At 47.7% G+C, this 18,989-nt stretch overlaps 1 protein-coding gene across 1 annotated transcript in view; it reads left to right on the forward strand.

Moving 5' to 3' along the window:
- The first annotated feature begins 594 nt into the window (after positions 1-594).
- The window catches only part of dagla (diacylglycerol lipase, alpha), a 63,830-nt gene continuing 45,435 nt past the window's right edge, over positions 595-18,989 (forward strand). Inside the window, 1 exon segment of the mRNA XM_066647874.1 lies at positions 595-683. The gene's annotated coding sequence lies outside the window, so the exon portion shown is untranslated.

The raw sequence follows: 18,989 nt of genomic DNA on the forward strand, positions 1-18,989 counted from the left end.
GCGGGAGCACGGTGCGGATCTCGACGCTAAGAATACAGAGGATACACGCCATATAAACACAAATAAATAAATAAACAAGAGTGTGAGGAGGGTACCGCGCGCGCGCGCGCACACACACACACTCACACTCCCTCTCTCTCAGGGCTGGGCTTCTTCTTCCACGCAAGCCTCTGCGGATCCTGGTGACGAGAGAGAGGGGGCAAAAAGGGATGGAAAAGAAGGGAACGGGGTGGCACCTACAGCCCGGACTGCCCTAGATGGCATGAAGCGAAGAGGACGGAGTGGAGGAAAAGAAGGAAAGGCAGAAGAAAAAGAGAGGAAAGAAAATCTCGTCGCCGTTCGGACGTTTCGTGTCGTCTCTCAGCGGCGGCTCCTCTGGTGTCTCACGCGCCTTGAGCCGGATCCCTGGGCGTGTTGCTGCTGCTGCGTGTGCGAGCGTGAGTGTGTGCGTGTGTGTGTGTGTATGCTTTAGGGTGGGGTGGTGTGTGTATGGGGGGCGGGGGTGTATATAGGCCCCTGCGAGTGTGTGTGTGTGTATGTGAGTGTGTGTGACTGTGTGTTACAGGTTAAGGCTTCTTTTGGGGCTGGGGGGGGGGGGTCTATTTTGTGGATTTGTGGAGGATGGGAGACCGAGAGGAAAAAGCAAAGAACGAGGGGCTGTGGAAAACACCCACATAATACAGGTAAACCAGCACGCTCTATTATTCATCATGGTTTATGTTTATTAATGTGTGTTTATTATTTATGATTGTGCTTGTGGAGGTGATATTGGCAGGTGCCATCGAGGATACACACCGGAGGAACACGATGCATATTGGCTGCTGCTCTCAGAGGAGTGTCAGTGATCATTCAGAGAGAGAGAGAGAGAGATGCATACTGATATACTGTAATTGCTGTCCAGTTATGAGCAAGCCATCACTTGTCATTTCGTGTGTGTGTGTGTGTGTGTACGGGGGAAAGCACGAGAGACTGATCTTTAATGAGAGTATGACTGTAAATTCTTATCTAAGAGAGAGAGATGTTTACTAATGAATTGTGATAGCTGTCCACTTCAGACAAAGTCAAGCTATTGGTCAGTTTGAGAGAGAGAGAGAGAGGGGGGGGGGGTTCTTTGCAAGCCTTTCATTCACAGGTTTTCCAGGTGTTCTAAAAGAGAGAGAGAGAGAGATGCATACTGATATACAGTGATTGCTGTCCAGTTCTGAGCAAGCCGTCCCTGGCCATTTTCAGGGTCTGTGAGAGAGAGAGAGAGAGAGAGAGAGAGAGATAGTGAGAGATATCATTGATGGTATGTTTCTTTGGAGAGACACAGGAGAGATGGATGTCTCCAGGTCCATCTAAGCAGCGATGCTGGTCATTTTGAGAGGAGGAAGGCTCTGTGCAAGCCTTTTATTCACAGGTTTGTTGTCAGTTGTTCCATTAGGAGCGAGAGAGAGCGAGAGGGAGCGAGAGAGAGCGAGAGGGTTAGTGCATACTGATGCACTCTGATAGCCGTCCAGTTCTTCTCGAGCCTCTCATTCACCCTCGTTTTCTGTGGTGATGTTTACAGGACTTAGGCCAGGTCTGGTCCCTGAGGGTTTATGTGAGTGAAGGATGGAGGTGGGGGGTGAACAGGGCTGATGTGTAAGAGTAGCTCCTGTCAACGGAGACGAAGGAGAGTTGTATGAGACATAGACCAGCGGAGAGAAAGGGGGAGGTTCAAGCAGAACACAAACCTCTGATAGCTGTCCAGTTCTGACCAAAGAATCCCTGGTCATTTGTAGTGTGTGTGTGTGTGTGTGAGAGAGAGAGAATCAGTGCATACTTAAACGTACCAACAGCTCTCGTTCATCTTTAGGTCCACCAGTGGTCATTCTGCCTATAGTACACCCACTGATTGATTATGGCCTCGTTAAACAGCAAACAACCCTTTTTAAAGGCGACATCGCTGTAGTCTCTGTCCATGAATGCAGCCCTTGTAGTTCGTGCATGAAGGGGGGAGATAGATAAGGGGAGCCAGGGATAAGTGGTGAGTAGAGCTACAGTCGGCTACTAGCAGCACTCATTCATTCAGAGTGTCACTGGTCATTGGGGTCCGTGTAGGAAAGTGTGTTGCTGGTGTAAACCTTGTTAAAAAGACCCAGTCCATGCCTTAAACTTAGATCATGATGGGGGAGGGGCTATTAAAGGCTGCAGGAGATGGAAGAGCAAGGGGAGAGAGACCTAGATCAACAGAGAGAGAGAGAGATGGAGTCTACAATGGGAAAGAATGACTAACCCCAGTTCTCGAACCTCAAACACCACTCGAACTCATCTTAAAGGAACTGAATGGAGGAGCTCCATCACTCCAAAGAACACAGTTCCACAGCTGGGGAAGCTTTACAGAGCGTTTACACTGGTCTAGTGTGGGGTTGCGCTGCAGCAGACACCATACGCTGTCAGTAACACTAACAACGTTGGCTCCGTCAGACGCGTTCGTCCAGTGGTGCCGGGAAAAGTTGAGGAGCTGAACTTTGTGCCAATGAGTCCAGCAAATGCCATGCTTCTATTCAATCAGAAGACACCTGGTGCTTGAATGACGTGTCCACAATGCAGTGTGTGAAACAGTCTTTCCGTATTCAGAAAGGCCTTAGCAGGATGTGATTTTAATTTGATGATGCAGGGAACGCCTTTATAACGCCCACATGCAGCCAGCTGAAGACGCGGTATGCATTCGTATCCATCTCCACGTTACATTGCTGTGTAAATGCTCCTCTAGCTGACACTTGGCATTGATGAGACGGATGTGAGATGATTTCACTTAAAGGGGAGGTTCACAATCGTAATGAGAGCCCTGAGTGTGTGTCCTCTCCATGTGCTGCTCTGGAAACCGCTCTACTGTGTTTACGAAGCCCCGGTGTCTGTAAATGAGTAAAAAAACAAAGTGTCTGGGTCCGGTGCTAGGCTTTCTCTCTCTCTGCTCACGGCAGAGAAACGCCATCTGGAGGTTTTTAGACAACGAAGAGACTCCAAACGCTGAAAAGCACCAACCGAGATGAGGATGTTGCTCTATTCCTGCTCCGCGTACAAACACCAGTCGTTATTCTCCCTCAAACACACCGTTCCTCCTTAAAAGAAGTTTAGATTCTGAGCGTAAACACAGTCCTAGACATTCCCTTTAATAAGGCATCACTGTTTTGTAGTACATGTCCAAATGTTTGTGGACACCCTCTTTTAAGGTGGATCCGTGGTGGACACGTGACGTTCGTGCTCCCGCGGCTTGTGTAATTGCTGTCGATGAGCATGTGATCACAGTGTAAAGGGAGTTGTGTTGGTTTTGATGGTCAGAGTGGAGCAGTGTTTTCTGGAGCACATTAAAGAGTCTGGCAGATGCACACACACAAACACTTTCTCTGAAATGCTGGGAAGGAGATGGATATGCAAAAGCTTTCACACTCACACATTAGCATCATCGCCTCCCTTGCGGTTGTGATGCTGGATGGGTTTTAATGGAAGTGTTGTCAGTTTCCTCCTCTGGGACTCGACACAGAACTTATTACAAGGGGAAGCGAGGAGGGGATGTTTGTGAAAAGTAGAGCTGGAAAATATATGGTTTCTGTGGCACTGACAGATAGATATGATTTACAGAAACTGCAATCTGTTACTGTATCAGTGATGATATGATAGAACCGGGTCAGAACACGCGCCACTGAAAGAGTTAACTCTGCTCTGATAGAACCGGGTCAGAACATGCGCCACTGAAAGAGTTAACTCTGCTCTGATAGAACCGGGTCAGAACACACACCGCTGAAAGAGTTAACTCCGCTCTGATAGAACCGGGTCAGAACACACACCGCTGAAGGAGGTAACTGCGCTCTGATAGAACCGGGTCAGAACACGCGCCGCTGAAAGACTTAACTGCGCTCTGATAGAACTGGGTCAGAACATGCATGGCTGAAAGAGTTAACTCCGCTCTGACAGAACCGGGTCAGAACACACACCGCTGAAAGAGTTAACTGCGCTCTGATAGAACTGGGTCAGAACACACGCTACTGAAAAAGTTAACTCTGCTCTGATAGAACCGGGTCAGAACACGCACCGCTGAAAAAGTTAACTCCGCTCTGATAGAACTGGGTCAGAACACGCATGGCTGAAAAAGTTAACTCCGCTCTGACAGAAGCGGGTCAGAACACACACCGCTGAAAGAGTTAACTCTGCTCTGACAGATCCGGGTCAGAACACACACCGCTGAAAGAGTTAACTCCGCTCTGATAGAACCGGGTCAGAACACACACCGCTGAAAGAGTTAACTCCGCTCTGACAGAACCGGGTCAGAACACACACCACTGAAATAGTTAACTCTGCTCTGACAGAAGCGGGTCAGAACACGCACCGCTGAAAGAGTTAACTGCGCTCTGACAGAACCGGGTCAGAACACGCACTGCTGAAAGAGTTAACTCTGCTCTGACAGAAGCGGGTCAGAACACGCACCGCTGAAAGAGTTAACTGCGCTCTGACAGAAGCGGGTCAGAACACGCACCGCTGAAAGAGTTAACTGCGCTCTGACAGAACCGGGTCAGAACACGCACTGCTGAAAGAGTTAACTCCGCTCTGACAGATCTGGGTCAGAACACACCGCTGAAAGAGTTAACTCCACTCTGACAGAACCGGGTCAGAACACTCACCACTGAAAGAGTTAGCTCCGCTCTGACAGAACCGGGTCAGAACACACACTGCTGAAAGAGTTAACTCCGCTCTGATAGAACCGGGTCAGAGGAGCCTCAAATAAAGTGGTCATTTACAGAGTGTTATGGTCATTGATGGGGCCAGGTGTTTTCCAGGGCCAGGGTAAATGTTCTCACTGTTTACAAGCTTCGTGTGATGTTTAGAAGTCAGTATCATTTGCACCTGCCTCAGAACCCTCTGTAAACTCTAGGGATGTCCTGATCCGTTCTTTAAGATTTGTATCAGAGTCGATCACAGCATTATTTCACTGATCTGTACTGGCTTTATTAAACTCCCACTCAAGTCTGATCCTCTGTTTTCTATAGCCCCGCCCCCCAAGCCCATTGTGACCAATGTGAATATTCCCTCCAACACTGGTGTTTCTACAATATTGCACGCTCTGTAAATGTTGTTGTGATTTGACTCTGCTGGCCACCGTAGTCGGGACGTCATCACACACACAAGGCCACACAAAGGCCGTCTGCAGAGTTTTCTAAAAGTGAAGCGGCAGTAACTCTGCACGACTGAGTGGAACTGTGGTGTTTATTTGTTGTGACGGTGAATAATAAGCTACTCCAGAGTGTATTGGGATTATATCACTGATTGTGAAAGGTTCTGTTTTTACTACTGCGCTGCTGCACTGGCTGGAAGTTACACGAGGCGTTTGTGAAGACACCTTTTGTTTATTTTGTTATAAAAATAAAAGCAGCTTGGGTGCAGTCAGTTTGGTTCTTAACGTGAGACGCTCGGTGTGGAGTAGATGCACTCGGCTGATTTTAATAACTGTAATGTACTTGAAGTGTGCACTGTTTAACGGCACCGGGTCGGGTCGGGACTCAATAATAATAGACTGGGACGGGGAAAAAAACTTAATCGGGACATCACTACATGACTCTGCCCGTTTATCTCTGGCTCTGAAGCTGAATTCAAACAGCGACGATGGAACCCAACCCCCACAGCGCCCCCTGCTGATGACCCAAATATGAACTGGTGGAAACAGGGGCGGGTTCGATGGAGAGAACCAAGGTTCCAGGAATCAGGAACGGAACAGTGTTCTTTGGGTGGAAAAGGGCTAACGGACCCCTTCGCTCACACATCAGTGAAGTTAGGGCGACCAGGGCAGTGCTCGTCTTTTTGGTCCAGTTTGGGTCAGTACTGACACTGCACACTAGGAACACACCCCACAAGGTCTGAGTTTTGGAGACTGACCCAAACATTATGGCCATCACAGTATGGTGAGGAGGGGTAGTTATCCGAGGAATCTTCCTAGGCTTCATTCCAGACGAGTCCAGGCTGATTTACGGGTCCCAGATCAGACAAACAAGCCACGCCCCCCAGGTCCAGACTGGACAGACCCGTCTCTACCTCACGCAACGTTTAGTGTCCTGCTTGTTTCTCTGCTCACTGTCCATTCTCTCAGCTCCACTGACCACTCCGGCCACTTTGTAGTCCACCTGCATACTTCATTAGCCCCTCTCCCCCTGTCCCTCAGCGCCCAGGACCCCCACAGAGCAGGTGTGATGTGGTGGTGGATCATTCTCAGCGCTGCAGTGACACTGACGTGGTGGTGGTGTGTTAGTGTGTGTTGTGCTGGTGTAGAGTGGATCAGACACAGCAGTGCTGCTGGAGTTTTTAAACCTTGTGTCCACTCTCTGTCCACTCTGTGAGACACTCCTCCCTCGTTGGTCCACCTTGTAGATGTAGAGTCAGAGACAGTAGCTCATCTGTCGCTGCACAGTGTGTGTCGCTCGTCCTCTAGTCCTTCATCAGTGACACAGGACGCTGTCGGCTGGATGTTTTTGGTCGGTGGACTGTTCTCAGTGCAGACACAGGGGCATCTGCCATTTCATCCACAGCGAAGGGCACAGAGCTCCGTTCCTCAGCCTCTCTGTGTGGCTCTGGTTCAGCTGGAGCCGCCCGTTGTGTAAACAGACATTTAGTGTACGTCCAGAAGGAAGCATTTCCTGTTTGGAACCAGATTTACAGGACTCTTAAGTTTGTAGACACCCCTCATAAAGAGCGAATGGACACGGAGAGTCAGGGTGATCAGACTTTAAATCAAACGGGACGCTCAGGAGCAGCTGCACATGAGTTTAAACTCACAGTGGAACAGTGGAACTGTTTGTGCATGAATTTAGTGCAATCAAATCCTGTCAGCAATGTTAGGAGGTGGGTGTTCTTGCACTGTGTACTTTTACACTGCCTGTGTTCTGTTGGCCTTTACCAGTGGAGCGCTTGCATTCCAGCAGAGTGAGGACTCAGCAGCTTTTAACAGATGCTGGATAAAAATGAGGAACATTACTTTTGAAAATGAGTGTGTGCGCACTGTTTGGTGCTATCCGATGTTTTGCAACTCTCTGTCTCTCTCTCTCTCTCTCTCTCTGTGTGTGTGTAAGTGCCTTTGGGTGGAAACTGGAACACGCCTTGTTTAAGGGCATTGTGTTTTGCGCTGCGCTCCACGTTGATACCTGCAGGTCATTCATGCTCTGAGCTCTGCTGCTGAGTCAGTGTTAGGAGCCAAAATGACATCACACTTTTTCATAAGAGACATTCCTGAGGAGCTGGACCCACCCTCCACACACGGCTCAGCTCAAAGCAAACCCGGACACCTCCACTCTGAAATCACCCACAGATTACTGACTCCTCTAATGTTACGATAAAATCCCTTGTTCAGTGAAAGGTCACATTAACGTTTTAAACATGCACTGAGTAGAGGGTGAGTTTACTGTGCACTGCCTGAGTCAGAAACACAGGATAAAACGAGTCGTTCTGATTCTGTGCCGCTTCTGACGTCAAGTGCAGAGACTTTAGAATGGCCCCGCCCCCTCGTCTGAGTCTGTCCAATCACAGCGCTGGACCCGTGTTTATGTGAGAGCGCAAAGACGAGGTTAAACTCAGCAAAACAGACACAACGAGCGCGGAGAAATAAGAGCACTGAGTAAAAACGGAGAAGAAAGAGGACAGAGTGAAAACGGCTAAAAACCAGAGCTTCTGCTCCTCGCTCCTCACTGCTGTGCGCTCAGGGTCGGGGTGAACAGCGAGCGGCTCATTATCATTTAAAGGAACAGGTGCTGAAAGCGGGCGTTCTGAACAGGGGCTGTTTACACAGGGGGAGAACACTGCTGTGGGGTGTAAGACTTGAGGGGAAGAATGGGCTGCTGTTGTTGCTCTCGTTTGTGGACCTACAGAGGTGTTATTACGGGGTCATATTTGGGTTATTAACAGCAGTAGAGTCAGATTATATTTAGAGTAGATTAAGATAAAGATTGTAAAAACTTTTATATGATAAAGGAAAGCATATCTCTCTCTGTTTCTCTCTCTTTGTCTCTCTGTCTCTCTCTGTGTCTGTCTCTCTCTCTCTCTCTCTCTCTCTCTGTGTCTCTGTCTCTCTCCATCTCTCTCTGTCTCTCTCTTTGTCTATCTCTCTCTGTCTCTCTCTGTATGTGTGTTTCTGTCTGTCTCTCTCTCTCTCTCTCTCTCTATATATATATATATCTATGTCTCTCTCTCTCTGATGACTGGACAGACACGCCGCTCCTTTCTCAGATTCACACTCTGTGGCTTCTTGTTTATTGGGTGTGTTTAGACTGTTCCAGCTGCACACTCACGCTCACCTCCTGCGCTTCTCAGCGCCACCGTGCTTTCCTTATAGACAGGGGCCGGCCACAGCAATAAAAACCATAAACAACAGGCAACAACACCGTCTCATAAACAAGAAACAGTAAAACAGGTGACAAAACACGAGAGAGAGAGAGAGAGACACGGTTGTGAGTTTTTCAGTTGCTTGGGCAGGAGATTCCTCTGGGACAATGCCTAGTGCACCTCAGTCCATACACACACACACACCTCTGTCTCTATAATTGTCTCAGTTGTCCGGACAGTAGTGTCCACACCCTTCACACACTCAGGGACATGTCACGGATCACAGCATCAGTAACCGATGGTCTTTTGGAGACTGACGGCGTGTGATGCTGTGGTGAAGTGATGGTGCTGAGCTGTGAGGACCACGGCCAGACGGCTGGCTGAGATCGGACGTGGCACGGAGCCCCGGGTGCTAATGCGGATCAGCGCAGGAGGATGGTGTCAGACTGAATTGTTTAGGCAGGAATCCGCGTCCCTTCCCGAGGATTTAATCGCAGCTGACTTCGGGGACGAGGGAGACGTCCTAATCATCTGTAACAGGACGAGCAGAGGCTTCCTCACGACACCCCTGCGTCCCCCGAAGGCTGTGGTGTCGACACGTCCCTCTACATCTACATACAGTCCCTGTCCCTGTCCAAATGCTTCTAGACATGCTTCTGCATCTGTCCATCTCCTCCCTCTATCCTTTATACTCCCACGCCTTCGTTCTCTCCTTCACTCTCTCTCACACACACACAGTGTACGTCTTTAAGCGTGTGGACAGTGTGTGATCTCTGGAGGAAAACACAAACCCAAAGGGAATGCTCTGGAGAAACCAAACTCAACGCTAATGTGCCCATGCTCAATGCCAAGCGTTGACTAGAGGGGTGTAAAGCATTACATTAGGGCTCCCCGTCTCTCTTTTTCTTTCTCTCTCTCTACTGTCTTCTCTTTCTCTTTTGCTTCCTCATCTGTATCTTTTTTTCTGTGTATTTTCTTTGTGTCTGTCTTCCCGTCTCTCTATCCCTTTCTCACTCTTTCTCTTTCTATTTCTCTCTCTGCTGTCTTCTTTCTCTTCTCTTGCTTCTTCATCTGTATCTTTTTTTCTATTTTCTGTGTCTGTCTTTCTCTCTCTGTCTCTCTCACTCTTTCTCTCTCTCAACTGTCTTCTCTTTCTCTTTTGCTTCTTCATCTGTGTCTTTTTTCTGTCTATTTTCTTCGTGTCTGTCTTTCTGTCTCTCTTTCCCTTTCTCACTCTGTCTCTCTCTCTCTTTCTCTCTCTACTGTCTTCTCTTTTGCTTCTTCATCTGTATCTTTTTTCTTTGGCTGTCTTTCTCTGTCTCTCTTTTTCTTTCTCACTCTTTCTCTCTCTCTCTCTCTCTCTCTAATGTCTTCTCTTTCTCTTCTCTTGCTTCTTCATCTGTATTTTTTTTCTGTCTATTTTCTTTGTGTCTGTCTTTCTCCCACTCTCTGTCTCTCTATTTCTCTCTCTCTCTCTGTATATATCACCCTTCCTCTTTTCTGTTTTCCATTACTGTCACTTCCTCCCCTTGTATTTATTTTGTCTTGTACTCTCTCTCTCTTCTTCTTCTTCTCTTCTCTTTCGCTTTTCTCTTGCTTCTTCTGTATCGCATCGTCTTACATCATATTTTTCTCTCTATTCATCCCTTCCTCTTTTGCTTCTCTTCTCCTTTTGTGTCACTTCCTAGTCTGGTATCTTTTCTCTCTTTCTTTCAGCTGCACATGAGCCTTGGGTCCTCCAGCATTGGTCAGAGGGGTGTAAACCTCCCAGCACTCAGCTGTGGATCTGGGCTCTCAACTGACAGGGCTCCATCCAGACCCTCGGAGATGGGTTTTAGGGTCTGTTCCAGACCCAAATGCCATCAAATCCTCGCAGCTATGTTCCAGTATGTAGTATAAAAGTCTTCCCTGAAGAGTAAAGACGGTTCTCGAAGCAGAGGAACGCACACCTTCGTTTTCTGACTGATATTCATCTGCTTTTCTCTCTCCTCTTTCTTCTCAGTTTGAGCTGCTGTGCATCAGCGCCGTCTCCTGACCTCCATCTCTTCATCCTCCTCTTTCCTTCCTTCTCATTGGTTCCTAACTCTGCTGGTGTGAAACACACGTCACACACACCTCCCTCCCTCTCTCTCGCACTCACTCCATCCCTCTGTTTTATCTTCCACATCCAGATTCAGTCTTTGGCATCAAACTGCTTTCCCTCCTTTTTATAGCCTGAGCTCTGTGTGCCACTCACACCCACTCTCCCTCTGCCTCTCTTCCCTTTCTTCTCCTCTTTCGCTCCTGATCTCTCTCTCCTCTCCTTATCTTCCACTACTCTATTCACTTTCTCTGTATCTCTTCATCTTTCTTCCCCCTCTTCTTTTTTCCCTTTCTCTTTCTGTGTGTTCTTCTCCTTGAGTGTCATTTTTACTCTGCTCTGTTCTTCATACTCTGTGCTTCATCTGTTTCTTTTATATCATGTATTCTCTCTCTCTCTCTCCATCTTTCTCATCTCTCTCTCTCCTAGCTTCTTCCCTCTATCTCTTGCTCTCTCTTTATCTTTCTTTCTTTTTCATGTTTCACTCACTGTCTTTCACTCCCACTGCCACCCACTCAGTCCCTTTCACCTCTCCAGTGTGTGTGTGTGTGTGTGTTTAATGTATAAGATTCTTTTGTGGGTTTGTATATGTGTGTATTAAATGTGTGTGTGCGTGTGTATTAAATTTGTGTGTGTGTATAAAAGGTGTGTGTGTGTGTATTAAATATGTATGTGCGTGGGGTGTGTGTATTAAATGTGTGTGTGTGTGTGTGTATTGTGTGCGTGCGTGTGTATAAAAGGTCTGTGTGTGTGTATTAAATATGTGTGTGTGTATTTATTAAATATGTGTGTGTATTAAATGTGTGTGTATTAAATATGTGTGTGTGTGTTTGAGTGGCTTTTACTGGTTTTAAGGTAGTAACTGGAGATGAAAGTCAATATGTTGTCTTTAAGGTCTGTTTTTAAGGTGGATGTGGTGTTTTAAGGTGGTAGCAAACATGGAGTGGAGTAGTTCTTTGTGGCTGAAGCTCTTGATCCTCCGCTTCAGCAGTGAATCTGGGTCAGATTCTTAGAAATGTATTTTCTCTCGGTACAGAACCAGAAAGAAACACTGGGTTTTTGGCTGAACGTATTCAGTGAAGACACACAGACGTTTGAGGAATCTGAAAGAACAGGAACCTGCAGCGATTTATTGATGACGCCCTCGGCTTCGAGACCCGCTCTTTCTCGCGTCCTGTCCCAGGCGGCGTGTTCCGGCCCCTGGCCGCGCCGTGGCTCATGGATGTCGACTGATTGACGGATGTTTGGTGACAGATGAGCCCTCGGGGGCCACGGCCCCTGCTCAGTTCTCCTCTCAGACCAATCGATACGCCTGGCTCTTATTGGTTCCCTCAGTGTGTGTGGGTGGACTTCGGGTCTAATTCTGGCAGCGTGTGGTTTCGTAAAGGAGGTCAGGAAGCGTAACACACTCAGCAGAACATTAAAAGTGGAGCAGTGGATTTAGGTTCAGTGTGTGCTGCGTTTGACTTCAGTTTACAGCTCAGTGTTGGAGCTGACGCAGGAGGAACACTGGGGAAAAATGTTCTTGAGATTTACAGAAGTGTCAAAGTTATTTTAGTTCAGCAATGAAACCATCAGCCATTCAGTGATGTGTTAGTGACTGTGTGTGTGTGTGTGTGAGAACCCAGAGTCAGAACAGAGGACAGTGGTGGTGAAGGGAACCAGACGTGCTCCTCATGTGAACTGCTGACGTCTGCTTCCCAGAGCCGTGAGAAGATGTTGGAGATCTACAGGTCCCCAGTTCAGAGCTCCCAGTGTCTTCCTTCCAATAAAGCTCTATAGACATCTGGAGGGCTCCGGTGGTGCAGGAGAGGAGATAAAGTGCTGGGTGTATGTTATAGACCCGGAGACGCCTGGTTCCATTCACCTCCACTGTACAGAACCCTCCTCCGGATGACGACGCCTACTTCTCCAACGCTGAGATGTGTCCCCGTTAAAAATGTAAAGCCCTCTGTTGTTTGTCTGACCACGGCTTCCGCTCCAGAGGTGTTTGACCGTTGATTGTCCACTTCCTCCTCCTGGCAGGTCTGAGACAGAGCAGTGTTCCTCACCGCTCTCTCGGGGAATAAATACCGGAGAGAGGCGCTGGCTGTTTAGATCAGGGCTGAGTGTTGGAGCAGAGCTGGGTCTGGTTTCTTTTCCCTGATGGTTTCCCTCCTGGTTTCAGAGCTGTGCACCCATACAGCAGTGGTCTTTTAGTGCTCTTATAGTGGTCTATATGGAGTAATGTAGCGATCTTAAAGTGGTCTTGTGCTGGTTGTTTTGTGGTCTTACAGTGGTCTGTTTGTGGTCTTATGGTGCTTTTCCACTGTATGGAATCTATACAACTGAACTATGTGACAAGGAAAACTGCTCTGTGAGGAACTGGGGGCGGAGCCTTGTTCCGTCCAAACAACAACAACAACAACAACAACACGCAGATACACCACGAGTAAACAGCGCCTGACTTTTACCGCCACCGTTGGTGTTGTTTTCAGTCGCCGTGATTCCTGTTAGAGACAGGGTTTTGTGACATCACCAGCTCCATTTCACAGGGGAGTGATGCTAGTGGAAAAAATATGGGACCGGCGAAAAACGAGACGAGCCAGTCCCATGCAGTGGAAAGCACCGTTATTGTGGTATACTGGTCTTTTAGTGTCTCACAGTGGTCTATTTTTGGTGTCTTAAGGTGGTCTTTTACTGGCCATTCTGTGGTCTTATTATTGTCTTATAGTGGATTGTTATGTGGGCTTCTATTCTTTATTATTAATAACTAATTATTAACTGATGAACACACGAACTGGTGAATGAATCAAAAAGTAGATGAACGAATGAGTAGATGGACGACGGAACTGATGAACGAGTGAAGGAATGGATGGGTATAGATGGATACATTAATGGTGAAAGTGTGGCTAGATGAATACATGGATGGATGGATGAGTGATTCTTTGTTTGTCCATTGTCTGTGTGCAGTGTGCAGTGGATGGTGGTGAACGTTGGTGTGGACAGTGGAAGGCGTTCAGCTGCTGTTTCTGTATTGATTCCTCAACGCTGCTTCACCGATTACAGTCTCTCTCTCTCTTTCACTCCCTCTCTCTCTCTCTCTCCCTCCTCTCTGTCTCTCTCTCTCTTACTTTTTCACTCCCTCTCTCTCTCTCTCTTTCTTTTTATTTTTTTCTCCAGCGGTGCATTAGTGCGTCTCTGACCGTAACCATGGCAACCCACACCAGCCTCCCTCTCTCTCTCTCTCTCTTTCTCTCTCTCTCTCTCTCTCTCTCTCTCTCTCATTATCCATCTTCCCTCTGTCATTCGTTGCTTCTAGTTTTATTCTCCTTTGTTCTCTCCATCTTTCTCTCTTTCGCTTCCATCTTGCTCTCTCTTTCTCTCTTTTGTCCCTCTATCTCTCTATCCAATTTTCTCTCTTCCTCTCTCTCATCTCTCTCCCGCTCTGTCCCAGCATCCCTTGTTTTCAGAACCATCTGCTCTCCGTGTGTTTATCTTTGTTTGTTTCTTTTGCTCTTCTTCAGTCTTCCCTCCTTCTCTTCATGAATATTCATGAAACATGAAATGTGCTTTAATCTTCATTGCTCACCAGAACAAAGAATTTAGGACTCTGCCCAGGTTTTAAACCCACCTGTGGCAGTCAACACACACACACACACACACAGCTGGGTAATACATGGAGTAATGGAAGTATCTTGCTCAAGTGAATTTCAGCTGTGGATGTTGAGGGAGGACAAATCACTGTTCATTCACTCCTCTGCCTCATTATTATTTTGGGGTAGGAATCGAACCAAAATCCTTTGTTCCCCAGACCTCCTCTAGCCTTTAGACCACGGCTGCCTCCATAAAAGTAAACAGGGGGGTGTCCCTGGGTGAACCACCAACTGCTGGAGTGTGGCCAGAGGGTGTGTCCAGAGTAGGGCTGTGCCATAGCGAATCGTACGCAATAATATCGGAAGCATTTTTTAATCGCTAAAATATCAGTATTGTGATAATGGTGATATTCTGACTTGTGTACATAGCGACGTTGTGCAGTTAGACGTAACATGGCGTACGTTCATTAAATGAGTCTTTGGCACAGTGAAGTTCGGTGGAAATGTGCTCTGCGTTCAAAGAATTTGCTCCAAAAGAGGAGTGACTTCAGTCGTGTGGAGGAGGTTTGGAAATAAAATAGCAGATGTACAACAAACCATTGAAATTATAAGATATTAAAGAAACCCGTAACAACAGAACAGACAAATACAACTTAACTGTTTCACCACCTCGAGCCGAGACACACACTCGAGTACGTGGAAAGTGATAAACGCCACGTGACCTCTGACCCCAGCAGACAACCTCCACTAACTCGGCGTAGCGACTATTCTTTTTTTATTATTATTTATTCTTTAAGTTACAGTTGTTTACAAAATCAGCAAGTGTTTATACATTTGTTTGTTGTTTCTTTGAATGTGTGAAATTGTTAGATTTGTGTTAAATTGTTATTAAATGTAATTCAAATATGATTATATAGTGGGCTGCATGGTAGTGCAGCAGGTAGTGTCACAGTCACAAAGTTCCAGGGACCTGGAGGTTGTGGTTTCGATTCCCTCTCTGGGTGACTGTCTGTGAGGAGTGTGGTGTGTTCTCTCTGTGTCTGCGTGGGTTTTCTTCCGGGTGACTGTCTGTGAGGAGTGTGGTGTGTTCTCCCTGTGTCTGCGTGGGTTTCCTCCGGGTGACTGTCTGTAAGGAGTGTGGTGTGTTCTCTCTGTGTCTGCGTGGGTTTCCTCTGGGTGACTGTCTGTGAGGAGTGTGGTGTGTTCTCTCTGTGTCTGTGTGGGTTTCCTCCGGGTGACTGTCTGTGAGGAGTGTGGTGTGTTCTCTCTGTGTCTGTGTGAGTTTCCTCCGGGTGACTGTCTGTGAGGAGTGTGGTGTGTTCTCTCTGTGTCTGTGTGGGTTTCCTTCGGGTGACTGTCTGTGTGGAGTGTGGTGTGTTCTCTCTGTGTCTGCGTGGGTTTCCTCCGGGTGACTGTCTGTAAGGAGTGTGGTGTGTTCTCTCTGTGTCTGTGTGGGTTTCCTCTGGGTGACTGTCTGTGAGGAGTGTGGTGTGTTCTCTCTGTGTCTGTGTGGGTTTCCTCCGGGTGACTGTCTGTGAGGAGTGTGGTGTGTTCTCTCTGTGTCTGTGTGAGTTTCCTCCGGGTGACTGTCTGTGAGGAGTGTGGTGTGTTCTCTCTGTGTCTGTGTGGGTTTCCTCCGGGTGACTGTCTGTGTGGAGTGTGGTGTGTTCTCTCTGTGTCTGCGTGGGTTTCCTCCGGGTGACTGTCTGTGAGGAGTGTGGTGTGTTCTCTCTGTGTCTTCGTGGGTTTCCTCCGGGTGACTGTCTGTGAGGAGTGTGGTGTGTTCTCCCTGTGTCTGGGTGGGTTTTCTCTGGGTGACTGTCTGTGAGGAGTGTGGTGTGTTCTCTCTGTGTCTGCGTGGGTTTCCTCTGGGTGACTGTCTGTGAGGAGTGTGGTGTGTTCCCTCTGTGTCTGCGTGGGTTTCCTCCGGGTGACTGTCTGTGAGGAGTGTGGTGTGTTCTCTCTGTGTCTGCGTGGGTTTCCTCCGGGTGGTCCGGTTTCCATCCACAGTCCAAAAACATTCGTTGGTAGGTGGATTGGCGACTCAAAAGTGTCCGTAGGTGTGAATATGTGTGTGTGTGTGTGTGTCTTTGTTGCCCTGTGAAGGACTGAACCCACCGCGACCCTGAACAGGATAAGGGTTACAGATAATGAATAATTAAATAGTTTTCATTTTAATATAGCTAATATTGATATAACAATTACTTTGTGGCAATAGTCTATTCTTGAAGCTAATAAAAGTAATTTCAGTGTTTTTTCATATCGCCAAGAATATCCTTACAGCCAGAACACCCTGAAACATTGTGATATTATTTTCGGGCCTTATCGCCCGCCCCTGGGCCTGAGCGTGTGGCCTGATCATTGATTTATGTGGGTGTTATACTCTATGATGATTTAAAACCATATAAAATGACCTCTTCTCACCTACAGCCCTGTGTTTACTGACTGATGTGCAAACACATTTGGGGCTTAGGTCAACAGCACCGATAAATATTTACACATCCACAGGAAACCAGAGCTTAGTCCTAAACACGGAGCAGTGGAACTGTGTCCTCAGGGATGAGTTAGAGAGGTGAGCGTGCTCCAGAACTAATCACCTACACCAGCACCTGCCCCCCTCCCCCACCCCTTCTGAGGTTTATGAGGCTGGATGCCATCAGACCCTCAGAGAAATGTTCCAACATCCTTTGGTTCTTGAGCAAACGCGATGTGGAGTGGCGAGGGTGTGGGGGTTGCTTTGGTCAAACAGAGCTAAGTGGAGAGAGTGAGGGCCTGGAGACCTAAGCCAATTTAGACTGGACCCGTTCCTGGGAAAATAATTTATGGTGCAGTGTTGGTTGTAAATATCAGCCATAAATGAGAAACAAATGGAAAAAACCTCGATAGTTTGAAGTGCCACTTTTAAAGATCAGAGTGAATGTTCAGGAGAGAGAGTGTGTGTACGTTTGTCTGAGAAAGTGGAGGCCTGTGATTCCTCAAAAACAAGAAAGTAAGCCTCCTCTTGGTGACTGCGCTGTGTTTGAGGGAAACACACTTGTGTTTAACCACTGCCGATTTACTAGGACCATCATCCAGTTCATACACACACTCCTGGCCCTGGAACACAAACAAGGATCACTAAATGGAGGTCAGAACACTGGAACCCGACAACATTATATAATGTACGTGAATGAATATCACTGCTGAGGGAGTGTGATCCAGTTCATAGACCCTCTCTGCACAGAGGAAAGAAGGGAGACCAACCTCTTCTGTCACTGTCCAATTAAAGGAATGTATCTCAGGGTTTGTGGATGTGTAGTTACTACAGCATTTGAACACAGCACTGGCCTTCACACTGTGATGAATGAACCAATAGAATCGCTCCAAATAAAATCTTTCTACGTTTCCTCTTGGTGACAGTCTGTGAGGTGTGTGGAGTGTTCTCCCTGTGTCTGCGTGGGTTTCCTCCGGGTGACTGTCTGTGAGGAGTGTGGTGTGTTCTCCCTGTGTCTGCGTGGGTTTCCTCCGGGTGACTGTCTGTGAGGAGTGTGGTGTGTTCTCCCTGTGTCTGCGTGGGTTTCCTCCGGGTGACTGTCTGTGAGGAGTGTGGTGTGTTCTCTCTGTGTCTGCGTGGGTTTCCTCCGGGTGACTGTCTGTGAGGAGTGTGGTGTGTTCTCCCTGTGTCTGCTTGGGTTTCCTCCGGGTGACTGTCTGTGAGGAGTGTGGTGTGTTCTCTCTGTGTCTGCGTGGGTTTCCTCCGGGTGACTGTCTGTGAGAAGTGTGGTGTGTTCTCTCTGTGTCTGCGTGGGTTTCCTCCGGGTGACTGTCTGTGAGGAGTGTGGTGTGTTCTCTCTGTGTCTGCGTGGGTTTCCTCCGGGTGACTGTCTGTGAGGAGTGTGGTGTGTTCTCTCTGTGTCTGCATGGGTTTCCTCCGGGTGACTGTCTGTGAGCAGTGTGGTGTGTTCTCCCTGTGTCTGCGTGGGTTTCCTCCGGGTGACTGTCTGTGAGGAGTGTGGTGTGTTCTCTCTGTGTCTGCGTGGGTTTCCTCCAGGTGACTGTCTGTGAGGAGTGTGGTGTGTTCTCCCTGTGTCTGCGTGGGTTTCCTCTGAATGAATACTCCCTATTAACACGAGCACCAACACGGCTTCGTTCAGCTCTAACTCTCTAATCTCTCACTTCAACACCACCCCAAGTCGATGAGCACACATCAGCAAATCGCATTCCACATCATTTAATGCAATAAAGCAAGTATAGATTGTCTGACAAGAGGAATCACACACTGCCCGGTTACACCAGTCCTCACATCAGGCGTGTGTGTGTGTGAACACAGAGGAAATGTCTGTGCTGTTGGTTATGCAGCAGGAGTCTGGTGCAATATCATCTCTCAATAAAGACAATGCCATAATAAAGAGAAACAAACGGTGCCTTTCTTTCCTCAGTTGTCAGGCCGAGGTCCAACAATAACATTCAGTGAGTTTTAAAAGCCAGGTAGAGGCTTTCCTTCACAGCTCTATTAAGAACAGAGCGGTTTTCTCCGACTCTGCTGCCTTTCAACAGCGTGTTGCGTAAGTCCCTGGAGTGGGATGGAATAAAGAAGTGGTAAAATGTGCCGGTGTGTGTTGGCTGCTGTTTGTATAATACAGTGGGCTGGAGCTCTGCTGGTGGCCCATGTTCGTTTCCGAGGGTTTAACGTGGAGAAAGCAAAGATGGTTGAAATATGTAAACTAAGGGATTGAGAGCGGTTTGTTTTGAGTGAGACCCGTACACAGCGCTGATGAATGGAACCAGACGTCTGTCTCTAAAAGCTCCTCACAGAAGGTTATTACATGAAGTGGATGTGGACCCACTGCTGATGACTGTACGCTGCGTGGTGGAGGGGTACGGGCTGGGGGTTCTAAGGCAAAATAGTCCTCAAAGGAAACACAAAACAGTTCAAATTCCCTGCTGTTTTTCTTCATCCTCATCATCATCATCGTTCCGTATAAAACTCTTAAGACGTGTGGAGGTCACTGATGGAAGTGGAGAGGAAA

Source organism: Hoplias malabaricus, chromosome 16, assembly GCF_029633855.1.
Source record: "Hoplias malabaricus isolate fHopMal1 chromosome 16, fHopMal1.hap1, whole genome shotgun sequence".
In the NCBI taxonomy this organism is placed as follows: domain Eukaryota; kingdom Metazoa; phylum Chordata; class Actinopteri; order Characiformes; family Erythrinidae; genus Hoplias; species Hoplias malabaricus.